Raw genomic sequence first — 13,191 nt, 5'->3', positions numbered from 1 at the left:
ACGACGGATACAGCTGTACGCTTCCTTCTCTGCGAGTGTGAAGCGCACACTGCTAGTGTGTTGGTAGAGGAATCTATTCTGCCATGGACGTTGAAGCTAGTAATGGCACACTTCCCCACAGCATGAACCCCGGCACTAGATCAATGGTAACATGTAAAGTGACTCACCACAGCATCTCTCCAAGGTGCTCCTTCGGCTGCTACACCAGTGCCGAGGAAAGACCCAGCACAGGATTATATAAGTGAACCACGTGCACGGCCACTTTTTGCAGGCCCCACAGTTCAGGGCTCGACTTCCTCCGAGAGAAATTCCTGCACAGAAACACCCCATGCTAGCAACAGGCAAAACAAGAAGATAAAGCACTGCGAGTGGAAAAATCCAAAAAATACTAATAATTATTGTTGATTTAGCCCCTGCATGTGCGGTTATAAAAGATGAAATGCATGCTTTGCTTATTGTTCATACGTGCACCAAGAAAACAAGACTCCCAAATTTAAAGCATTAGAAGTAACGATGATACTTGTAATTTATTACACTTATGCATAACTTTTGCAATGCAGAGAGGTCACATACATTTAAAAAAAAAACACTAAGGTAACCCTGTTATTTTATCTTATAATCGATATGCTTTTAACGTGTTACACCCGTGTGAGCAGCAGAAGAAAAAAATTAAAAGCAGTCTCTAAGGCAAACCTCTTGCCAGCAGTGCAGCAATTTCACTCTGCCACTTGGCCCCAAAGACCCGCATCACCTCTTTTAACCTTTTGCAGCCCCTTCAACAGGAAGCCTGCCCCTCTTGGCTGAAATTGCCATGAGCTAGCAGCTTTTCGTTGCTTTTTTCGCCATTCGTTTTTCAACAGGGGCCACACAAAAGCCAGGCCAACTTGCAATGCTTCCCAGCTACCACAGCATGGAGCAAGCAAGACCGTTGATTAAAGGGGCCACGCAGACGAAATGCAAGTTTGGGTGATTCGAATGAATTGGCTCGTTAGAATAACACCGACATTACTTTTAATGCAAACTTCAATCAAATAAGCTATATAAATAGGAAAAAATAGAATGGCCTTGCAACCCGCTAGCACATTTCCCACACTAGAGCCTATGACGTATTATAGGCAACTGCACGATTGGTTAAGGCGACCAAAAGCAAATGCAAAGGCAGGGCTATAAGCGTGCAGAACGAGCTGTTTCGGCTAGCAGTAAGAATGGTGGAGTAAAGAATGGAAGTTACGAAAGTACACATACACATAGAAACACCAGTGCGTACTGCCGTTGGTACTGCGCGCACTATGCTTGTTATAACTGCACAGCCTTACCACGTTTTGGGGTTGTCTCACATGACACTGGCCGATTGGCGGAAGCAATATTGTCTCACATGACCCGGTTTGTTGAGCATACCCAATGTTTCACGAAACGGTAACTACCAAGCGTAAAAAAAAAAAAAAACAGGTGCAAATACAAAGCGAGGGCGGACAGTGGTTCTCACACCATCTAGGAGGACTGATGGTACACAAGGCGTTCCGCAGTCCACTGCAGACTAAACTGCGGCCTAACGTTCCCTTGAAGATCTGCCCTGGTTACATAATCACAGATGTCACAAAACACACAATTTGGCAGGAGAATCAAAATTTTAACTTCAATTGATTCAGTGAATTTTTCAGTGAATAAAGCATCGCTTGCTGCCGGACAAGCACTGGAGACACTAAAAAACATTAAATCTTTCGAATAAAACAAACCTGTAGTTCGTCTGCATGGCCCCTTTAAACCTCAGGGCAGCTTTTGCACATTTCAATGAAGGACCTGAAATGACTCAAATTTGTCAGAATTGCAACTACACTGCTTCTTTTGTATAATAACTGCTAGTGAAACTAAATAAGGTCCAAGCTTGACTATAGGAACATTTCAAATTAAACTTTACATTTTCTTTATGCTTCACAGCAGAGACAATTATGTTGAAGTAAAATCCTATTAGTGGCCCATTACCTTACACTGTAGAGGTCAATAACACTACCAAAAAGCTGCAATTTTTCTTGTCCAGTGATTACAGCACTTGTCTGTCTTTTTTTTTTTTTCAGTAGCGCGTCCACACCTATAGCAAACCCACAACAGAGGTTTCCGATTTCAATCTGTTCAAACTGCATCAGCAACAACTCGCAGTAGCCTTGTATAACCTGCTTCAAGGAGAAAACATGTTTGGTTCATTCAAAAGATTGCCTCATTAGAATCATACTGACACCACTTTTAACGTAAGCTTCGCTCAAATAAGCTACATAATAAGGGAAAAAGGGAATGGCCATGCGACCCACTCGCTCATTTCCCGCAACAGAACCTATGATGTCATGCCAGCCAGCTCTGCAACTGGCGGCAAAATCAAACGCAAATTAGGCAGAGCTTAATAAGTTTGCCGAACAAGCTATTTGCACTTAAATTTAGGGCACATTCTTTGTAAAGCCGTAAGAATGGTGGGACAAACAGTAAAAGTTACGAAAGCACATATAAACATATAAGTACCGATACATACTGCTGTTGGTACTGCGTGCACTATGCTTGGTTTAGCTGCACAGGACTGCGGGGCTTTGGGGTTGTCTAAGACAACACTGGCCAATTGACGCAAGCAACGGTGTCTTACATGACCACATTTGTTGAGCGAGCACTATGTTTCATGAAACGATTATTTTCTCCCTGAACAAAAAAAGCCACGTTTAATACTATCAAAAACAAACCAAAGGCAGAAGACGGCTTGCCACAGTATGGTGGCACCATCTAGGTTCACTAACGGCAAACAAGGCCTCCCAATCGGCCGCAGAGCGGTCGGTTCCTGTGATGCAATTACAGACCATGAAAACGCACGATTTAGCGGGAAAATCAAAATTTTAACTTGCATTAATTAATTTTTCAGTGAATAAAGCATCGCCTGCATTCGGACAAGCACTTGGGGCACTATAAAACTCGAAATCTTTTGAATAACACAAACTTGTATTTTGTCTTAATGGCTCCTTTCAAGAGCCAGTGCTCCTGGTGGCCAGGCTTGTGGTCTGTCACAGGCAGGTGCGTCCGGCAGCCCCCCGTCCTGCAGGCCGGCAGCCTGGGCCAGCCTAGCCAATTCTTTCCAGGCAGCTGCAGTCTCTTCCACAAGGGCATCTCTGCACGCAGCGGCCCCGGCTGACCTCTTCGTCCTTTGGGAGGCAGGAGTTGCTGCAGCAGAAGTAGCGGCAACAGACCCAGGGGCACACTCCTTGCGGAGCAACGGAAACGGAAACAGACGAGAGGCACGTCAAGGGAGAGCACATGCAGGGTCCACGACCAGCCTCAGGAAGGGCACGCAGGGTACCACAGCGTCAACTGGTGGCACACTGGAAGCACGTGTACTAGAAGAAACGCTCTGCATGCATGGCTAGCATACCGAGGAGAGAACAGCAATGAAAGCGACCCCAAAAACATTTTAGAATTTTTCACGCGGCCTAAGGCCCAAAAGTTCTGAGCAGTATTTCCGTGTTTTCATCTGTCCCAAAGTTGCACGTACAACATCAGTCTCACTGCTTTCAGAAGAACTAAATGCCTCTGCGATATCACCCTGTGGGGTTACACTGAAAAATGGCACAGTGTAGACATAGCAACCACCTTATGCACACAACGGTCACCAGGGCAAACACACACACTGAGTTGCATATGTGTTTACCTGTCTTGTCCTCTCTCTGGCCTTGCTCTGCGCTGGTGCAGCACATTACAGAATGTACTGCTTCAGAAGTTTGTCGAGAAAAGTAGCCCAATCTGTCGGATCAATGCAGGGTGAAATGACCTGAAAGCAACTAATCATTGAACAAATTTGCTTCCCCGTGCTGCTTCTCACGCTGGGAGCAGTCTTTTTCCCAGCTAGTGTCCCTCCACCGCGGTTTTTGATTTTTGGTACGGCTCTAAGTTCAATGGGCTGTTTCTTGTACCAACCTGCTAAGCTAAAAATATGGTTTACAGCATACAGTACACCGGTTCCTGTACATTCTAAGTGCATACGCCCATAAGCAAAAACAACTCGGGTTTTAGAAGGAAGTCTAGACTCCAGCTAACCAATTTTTTCAAGAACGAATAATTAGTAAATTGATTTATTGTGGGGGTTTAAGGCACCGACGGTACACAGGCGATGAAGCGCGCCGTAGTGGAGGGCTCCGGATTAATTTTGACCACCTGTGGATCTTTAAAGTGCGCCGAAATCTCGAACACACGGGAGTTTTCGCTTTTAGCCTCCAACAGAAAAGCCGCCGGAGCGGCCGGGAATCGATTCCGCTTCCTTGAGCTCGGAGCACTAGCTGTACTTTGACAGTTCTAGTACTCCGAGTTTTTTCCGCGCCTGAATTTATTTCAGCTTACAATACAGGAATACTGTTTTACCACTCGGCAACCGCACCAACGCAGAACCATGAGTGTTTAATACCACGACAATGGCGGTGCTTGCCGACGCTATTACAACTAAATTGCTCCAAAAGCTGCACTTGACAAAGTTCATACGGACTCGCCGATAAAGCGACAGTCCAGAGACGGGGCTCTTACTTTAGGTCACCGTTCACTGAATCTGCAACGCACCCTGGTTGAAGCACACCTCGCTGACTTCTGCGTTTGCCAGAGCAACAGGCGGCGTTGGCCGGTGCACCTGACGGAGAACAGTTGGCGCGTTTCGCTACGTAGCCCTTCTGCGCACGGGAATCCGAAGTTGCGTCCCTGTGAGCTGAACTAGCTGAACATCAAGGGAACATCTTGACGAACATACCCGTTTCACGCCGACAAAGGAACACAGCGACCCTGTCCCCGTACTCAAGCGCCGCCATATTCGGAAACGACTCGTGTGATTGGCTTTCGGTTTCCCAAACGCGCCAATCAAAAAATTGTGTTTGAAAGGGCCGGTTAGAGGCGTTTCTGGGGGGGCGAAGGAGGATTCAAACAAACACAAGAAAGAAAGAAAGGCAAATGCGTTGCCAGATTTTAGTTGAAACATTGTTCCCAGACTTTTGTTTCTCGCACATCTATTTCCCCTTTTTTGCACAATTTCATTATACATCAAGTTTAATAATTACACGGCTTTCTTGTGTTACAGTTTACAAAGCGAACTGCACACTTACAATTTTGGGTTGCCAGGTTTTAATATCATAGCAAATGCGTTGCCAGATTTTGGCTTGACACATTCTTCTTAAACTTTTGTTTAGCGCACGTTTTTTTCTCACTTTTTTTGCACAATTTAATCATACATAAAATTTAATAATTACATTACATTTATATGTCGACTGCTTTCTTATAAGTTTATGTTGCCAGGCTTTATTGTGCTAATTAACACACCAGGGTGGCCAACTTTTGTCGGAATCAAATATAAATGCCGCTATGCGTTTGTGATTTTAATATTTTAAAACATACCTTATTATTTCCAATAAAAATATTTTATTTGAAGTTATTTTAAAGCATTTTATTTTGTCGTCATGTGACATGTTGCCAGACATTATTTTGGGCAATGCTATGATGAAAGTAAACTGTTGGATTATTGACGTTTTTACTTTTCTCTGAAGTTGACTACTATTAAATATTATTTTAGACCCTGCGGTGGCCTAGTGAGCTTTCTCCTCCGGCGCCGTCGATTTCCCTAGGTCAACGAAAATCGAGTTACCCAGGCCCCTAAAGTGCCCGCCCTTTGCCAGGAGGGGAAAGACGACCACGCTTCCAGAGTGAAGTCCCTTCATCGGCTTAGCCCATCAAAATTCACCCGCATTTCCCCGAAGGGGAGCATGGGGAAGTGCGAATGCACGGGTGATGCGAAGGAACTCTTCTTGGCCAATCGCCCTAAGTGGGTATGTGGTGCGGACGGACGGACGGCGGTGGACGCGTGATTCAGGGTCGCTTAAGATAATACTGATTGTGGAATTAAAAGCTATTTAATTCCACACTAGCCTGGTCAAAGTTTCAATGACTTGTGGGCTTGGCGCCTCGTGATCCCGATGTATGCTGTAGGATTCAACCAGGGCTTCAATCCCATCTCGGTGAGGTATATTTGTGTACAGAGAAGTTACATCTATAGTTACAAGGAAGGCGCCATCAGGGATTTTTATGTTGTTAATTTCCCGTAGGAAGTGGTTAGTATCACGAAGATATGCCGAATGGGTAGCGAAGGAACTCTTCTTGGCCAATCGCCCTAAGTGGGTATGTGGTGGGGTCGCTTTCGCACTTAAAAACTCTTCTTGGCCAATCGCCCTAAGTGGGTATGTGGTGCGGATGGACGGACGGCGGTGGACGCGTGATTCAGGGTCGCTTAAGAAGTGCATTCGCACTTAAAAGACTTTACTCCACAGAAAAGCGTCAACGCCACCTAGTATGGAAGCTTTGATGACGACGACAAGTTGCTTTCACGCGGGTTGGGTACCTGTGCGTCCCAGCTTAGGCGCCAAGAAAGTGGCGATGCGCTGACTGATTTCGAAAGCATAGCACAGTAGCGTAGCCAGGGCAGGGGGTGGGGGGTGTTTCGGTGTCAGAACCCACCCCCCCCTTCCGACATTTTCTGAGAGGTGCACCCCACCTTTCAGTATCTTTTCGCCCTTGCTGTTTCTACATAGAATCGAGTTACCGAAACATAAAAATGAAAATAAGAAGAATGTCGACGTAATAAAGCAGAAGAAGGAGTAACCTATTGCCTGGCGCAGGCTTTTTTTTTTTTTTTTTACCGGTGGACATGAATCCTGCCGTCGCCGGAAGGACACTGAAGTCGACCTGAAAACGGACCCACCCGTGGCAACAATAAAGTTTAATCTGATCTGATCTGATCGGTGGATATATAACACCTTCACGAAAAATATTTCTGGCTGCGCCGCTGGCATAGCAGCTAGGGGCGTGGTTCGGACGTGGAAGAGTCCTCCGTTACACGAAAGGCCATTAAGCGTCGACAGCGGTCAGAACGAAGTGCATAGGGACCGGGCAGCTGGACGGGTGGGGTGGCGCCACCACTCGGCGCTCCCCTCGTTAGTGGAATGAGCCGGTGCATTGGACTAAGCAGCCTCTCGTTGTTTTTGGCGTGTTTGCTTCGGTGCTTACATGTGAGATGAAACGAGGTCTAGACAGATGTTTTGGGTTCTTAGATGCAATAACGGCTACCTAAACTTGTCGGACGCTTCTAAAGTTGGGTATGGGCTGCAATGACATCAGCGCTTTTCGCAGCGATCTACGCTTGGATCCACCCGTTCTGAGTACGAATAAAAATATTATTATTATTATTCATTTCGTAATGCACTAACGGCCACGTAAACTTATTTAACGATTTTAAAGGGACACTGAAATGGATTTGTCAAGCTCCCGGTTTTGCTTGCACGCGCAGACTGGCTCAAATTACCACACTTTTAAACGTTTATCCGGTTGATAAGTCGGTAATTATTTTACAAAGCGCGAAAGAAGAAAAACTACCATGCGCGGTCTATGGCGGCCGCACCAACTAAAGGCTGTGACGTCGGGAGGAGGTGGCACCGTGATTGGACGATGTCCAAGGTTAGCATTCAAACAAGTTTCGGTTTCGGTTCTGTAAGACAACATGCTTGACATCCGACGGCAGCGTTGGATGGGCATTCTCGATATATCAGTAATCGTCGTACCGCGTTTCTGCCATGTTGTCGGCTGTAATATGCCTAAGATAAGCCTCCCAGGACGGCTTGGCATCGTAGAAATCACTAGCCGAGGCCTACGCAGTGGATGAACGCCCTCCGCGTCACCGCAGATGCTCAAATTCCATGCGCTTTTCCCGCATATTTGGAGCTTCCCTCACTCATGCCTGTATCGTAAAAAGCGTGTTCGCACCAGGCCAATGGTGTGCTGATTCTGGCCTGTGCCCACTGCCCGCAAGCAGTCGGTGCTTGTGGCAACAGCACGCCAACGAGAACTGGCTAGCGCGTCAGTGTAAGTCTGCACGCGTTCTGCGAACTCACTCGTGGAGCAGTGAACGTTACGGCCCAAAAATGGTGAACTCAGGTTAGAAAACATTGGCCGCAAACGAAAAAAATCAACCTATAAAAAAAAGCATGCATCCTCTCGGGGATTAATTCGAACTTGCGATTTGCAAAACAAAATGCTAGCGCTTCAAACCACTCAACCACGAGCTTTTTTTTTTGTATTTATTGCCTGTCTTTGACAATTCAGAACAGATTACATCTCAACATTGCAAATATGTACATATACAAGAGGTGGGGTTGCTAGCCACTACAGGGCTGACTTTGTCCATTTAAAATGCCCTCATATTGATTAGTTGCTCTATTTGCGGCAGCCAATCAGGTAGTTCCTGATGGAACTTAATAACTTCAACAAATCGCCCAATGCTCTCTTTGAAATACTCCCTTGCACATCGCGCATCAACATCATTGTACAACCTTGCTGTACGAGAGCGCCATATACTATGGAGACCCAGTGCCATGACTAAATCGTAAGGCACTCCATCCTCATTGTCTATTGCAAGGAAACGTATACCATGAGGATCTAGTGGAAAATCTTTGTATAATGTCCTCTGTAGCACATCCCAAAAATATACTCCCTCCCAACAATGCAAAAATACATGATCTATTGTCTCGGGGGATTTACAACTAAAACAATCTGTCCCCCATGGTACGAATAACCCCATTTCTTCCATAAACGTTCGTACTAATAATGTTCCTGTATGTAACCTAAACCTAAAGGATTTGACCCCTGGTTGAATCTGCATTCTTTTAACCCTCTTAAAGGAGCACTGACACGAAAATTTTATGTTACACTTTTATTGCTTTTATCGATGCTTAATGGTCTGGCCAACCTGAAACCAGTGGCGTAGCCAGGGGGGGGCTGACCGGGCTTCAGCCCCCCCCGAAATTTTTCCGGCCGTCGCCGGGCTGCCTGTATGCCTGGTACCTCACCTGTGAACAAAGCTGCATATCCTTTGAAAGTGCCACTAATAGAAGCATTCACGACTCAATGTCTGCCCTACGCAAGGGTTTTTACACAAAACCACGGCCGGACTCGACTCTTTTTCCGCGCTGCGGAAAGGGAGTCAAGTCCGGCCGTGACAAAATGAAGCGCCTGAAGGGTGCGAACCGCTGAGGGATGATTGCGGAGGGGGCAGCCCCGAAAGCCACGGCGCCTTCAGGTGAGCTCAGCACACGGAACGACAAAGGCATGCGTTGTGTCCCTTTGTGCGAGACATGTGGCAACACAGAGAATAATAGGCCCGCTGAGTCGTTCTCAGCAGAGGAGATTGACTCGGCCGAGGAAGCAAGGAGTGGTCCGCACGGCGAAAAAAAAAAAGAGGGCCGCCGGTCATTGATGGTTTAAGACGATGCAGGCCCGAAAGGGAACAGACGATCTTTGTATGTTAAGCAGAACAACGTGCAAGCGGCGGTGGCTGACCACGGCCGCTCCATCTCCTAGAAAGGGGGAGATCAAGCGGCCGTGGGCAGACATTCAAGACTCGTTCAAGGTAACTGAAGAATGCGATGAGGCTATGTAATGGATGAAACATGCAGTTTAGCTGGATGAATGTCGTGCGCGGGCAGAGGGCCTTTGCGAATGAGACACACAGCAAGGTATGCCCCTCTTCCTTGCGTCAGCCCTTCATTCTTCCTTTTTCACGTTTCTGTCGAGCCCGGGAGGGTTTTGTTGGAGTGGGCTCAGATTGCGCGCACTGTCCCCTTCCGACGGCGATGTTGCGACAATCAATTTCACCCCTGCGATTAGGCAGCTTTGTTCGGCGGTATTCTCCCCTAACCTAGGAAACTGGAGAACAGCGGGTAGACAAAAAAGGCGCGCTGCGGCTCCCCGAGCTAGTCCCAGACTTTATCCTAAATGTGAAGGCACGACGGTCACCAGCCTTGCCACAGGCAGACGGCGTCGCGACAGTAACAACGATCAGATGGCCATATTCTACCTCGATCACAACTAAAGCCCCTCCATTGCGTCCACGGCCGCTTTTTCCCTGGACGGCGGCTGCCCAGAGCAGTGTATATTCAGGGGCCTGAAACACAACGGCAATATGCCGCGAGGATAGAAGCGCCCCTGGTTTTGAGAAGCTCATGTTCCAAGTGCCAACATTCAAAAGAGGCCTCGAATTGTAAGTCCTTTTCTTCCAGTGATTAATCCTTGCATGATCACTGATGTCTTTTGGCGATGGAGGTTGCATTGTTCGTTAAGTTGTGCAGTGCAGATCAGTTATGCATTCTTTGATATTTAAATAATCATTTCCTTATATTTACACGATTCCACAGTACCTTGCGTCTGCGAGCTAGAAATGTGTATTTCGTTTTATTTCGAATGCAGTATTTGCGTTTGAATTGGTGGTTAAAAGAGCCCACGGTGGAGCGGTTAGGTGATTTTTAATGAGGGAAAACGTAAATTCAACTCCTGTAAACGCCTAAATATTTCATTATGCACGAAGTTGGAGAGGGTTACTCAGAGTGTATCGAGACAGCGTTAGTATCAGTACATGAAGAGTGAAAAATATATTTGTTCTGGCTGCAGTTTTAATAGTTTGCTTTTACTGGGACGAAACTCCATGTGAGGTAGCCGCTGTCGCATTGTGTGCGCGTTATCGGGAATTTTGTTACCGCGTTTCATATCTACGCGTGCATCAACTGCTACACCCAGTTTTAAACCCATAGCAGCGTGCACAGTGCAAATGAAGAACCTTCGTACTGGTGGCGAAGAAACAAACGTGCCTTTCTGGTAGAATTTTCCTTTAACTCTTCCTGGTCTTCTTTGAAGTTCTGTGGACGCAGGAGTATCGTTTTTTCAAGGCTCAATCGGTCGTGCAAGACAACAGAATTGCCTAATTAAATAAACGGGCTACAGACAGCAGGCCCTCTCAAGAGCACCAGCACACCTCCGCCCTCCTCCTCCCCTCACGTTCCATCCCCCCCCCCCCCCCCCCGCATAGACACATACGGGTGCGCGCTGTTGTCTTTCTTTCTGAATCCACAACTGCTACGTATACATTCTAAAATGTTGCATGAAGGACGTTTTGAGCAATCGTCAGCATTTATTAAGTAACCGAAATGACCGAGGAATTATCACGGTAAATAATTCTTTACAACTTTCAGCCAATCTATCCTGTCGTAGCCTGAAACCATGCTTCAGTTTCAACATCACGTGTCACGGTCGCTGTCAACCAAGCAAATAGTTTAACTGTGTCATTACTGTCCGCTTCATGCTGAAGCATGGTAGTCTTTGGTCTTTCTGTATGCGGGGCCATGCCAATACGCATGGTTTCTTGGTGCACTCCGGAAAACGAAATGTTCACTTGTTTCGGGCATCGCACCGCGCCCGAAGGTCATGCTGGCTCTGCACAGCAGCCCAATCCTCCGTTTTCTGGTGGGCCAAGGAGATTCCCAACATAATTTCCATTTCCCGCGTCTCTAACGAAAACTGCGAAACTCCTGCGCGCCCTATACATTCCAGAGCCGCCCATGCTCATGCACTGCAAATACTTTTTTATAGTTTAGGTTTAAAACCGGCAGTGTGTACTCGGCTGAAAAATGGTAGTGCACGCGTCAGCTAAAAAAGTATGCCCTTTCATTAAAGTTTGAAACCAAAATGGTAGGACCGCATTATAACTCTTTTCTCAGATCTCACGACAAAATTCAAAACAGGAATATTTTGCTCAGATTGCACAGAACATGCCTAACCGCAAGAGTATGGTCACACATCGTCGTCGTTATTATTCTTTCTTGCAAAATATAAAGTTTGATACAGCATCGAATGGTGAACTTTGCAGTGGCTTGCTCTACCTCATCTGGGAGTGGCAACTAAATGGGGTGGCTGCTCCAGAAAAGTTACTGGATAGTACACGCCTTCAGGCAGACTATAGGGCATTTATGCACGAAGCATTGAACACTTGACAGGTAATATTACAACTATTTGAGAACACCAAGCTCATTACAGCAGACTCTACATTTGGGCTGTGCCGAAATGTAAACCAGATCCATTATGTTACAGAGCACAAGCTTCTCATGTCCGTCCGGAGACCTGATAGAAGCTACGAAATGGACTGTGTTGAGACTCAAAACAGAAGCGGAAATTTAAACTGCCATGACTTAACAAACACCAATGGCTGAATTGTTCCGCTTTGGTGTGGACTAATCCTGTCATGTTCATGTAATTTTCGCCCTTAACAGCACTGTTATTGCGCATGATGTCTGTGTGTTTAGGGTTGATATTTGTTAAAAATATTGCTAGAGATATAACGCTTATTGTAAGTATAATTCATAGCCTCTCATTTTTAAAGATAAGACCTGCGCTACACATACCGCAAGTGCATAGATTCGATGTATACTGCACAGAATGAGCTCCATTGGCCTGACACTGGCCGCTACTGTGCGGGCGTTGAATGTAAAACATTTTATTTTGCATTTTGGACAAGGACGACTAAATAAAAAAATCTAACTCTTACGGCCTACGTCATATTATTGCGGATGTCACACTCATCATTCTCCACACGTTGAAATAAAGCCAGTAATTGTATGAAACTATGGCCGTTTAATGCAATGCCTGCACAAGGTTCCCGTGCGTGCAATGTACGTCCCGTATCGGGCAGAGATTTGTACCACGTGGTCTGCGGATTTGCGCCCAGTTTACAATTTCAGCTGGCACAAATGCAACCATAATCAACACCAATATCATGAGAGAACCTTAAAGGGCCTTTTAAAGACAAAATACAACCTTGTTCAATTGAATAGCAACTAGCCTTTGGTAACTCGCACAGCTCCATTCCAATCACAGGCGTTTTTTCAACCGAAGCAACGCAACAAATGTCAAAAATTTTCTAATTTAGCGCTGCAATGAAGTGATATCGGCAGGAGTGGTATATATATAGGCTAGCACTAAAACGCAGTTATGAGTGTGTTAACTGCACGTTAGAATTCAAATGATAAGATGAATGGAGGCCCCTCTACAATCGCGCAATCATGTTCCTTGGCGGTGACTTAAGTCGTTGGGCGCCAATCGTACCAACAAGATCCTGAACTGTCATAGTGAAATCGCCGCTGGAAAGTGGGCGGGGATTCGCCATTGCTTCAAACGTTTAATTTAATATTTTGATTATTCCTTTGAAGTTTGCGATAAAACTGGTATCATTGTTATCGGGGCAAGGCAGACGTTTTATTGAACCAAACATGTATTTTATCTTCATAGCCTTTAAGGGCGCTTGCAAACTACCGCACT

At 46.0% G+C, this 13,191-nt stretch overlaps 1 protein-coding gene across 3 annotated transcripts in view; it reads right to left on the bottom strand.

The window, feature by feature from the left end:
* LOC144165239 (uncharacterized) overlaps window positions 1-4,907 on the bottom strand; it is a 40,340-nt gene extending 35,433 nt beyond the window's left edge. Inside the window, exons 1-4 of one of the 3 annotated variants that reach the window (XM_077695374.1) lie at window positions 4,579-4,907; window positions 2,975-3,235; window positions 1,737-1,800; window positions 168-311 (exon numbers count right to left, since the gene is read on the bottom strand). The gene's annotated coding sequence lies outside the window, so the exon portion shown is untranslated. The remainder of the gene's footprint in view (window positions 1-167; window positions 312-1,736; window positions 1,801-2,974; window positions 3,236-4,578) is intronic. The other 2 variants (XM_077695369.1, XM_077695381.1) reach the window with 2 other exon arrangements.
* Window positions 4,908-13,191: the final 8,284 nt, after the last annotated feature.

Source organism: Haemaphysalis longicornis, unplaced genomic scaffold, assembly GCF_048455015.1.
Source record: "Haemaphysalis longicornis isolate Haplotype H1 unplaced genomic scaffold, Haemaphysalis longicornis Haplotype H1 scaffold_1, whole genome shotgun sequence".
Lineage (NCBI taxonomy): Eukaryota > Metazoa > Arthropoda > Arachnida > Ixodida > Ixodidae > Haemaphysalis > Haemaphysalis longicornis.
The sequence above is the reverse complement of the archived record's forward strand: the minus strand, read 5'-3'. Positions and strand labels throughout refer to the sequence as shown.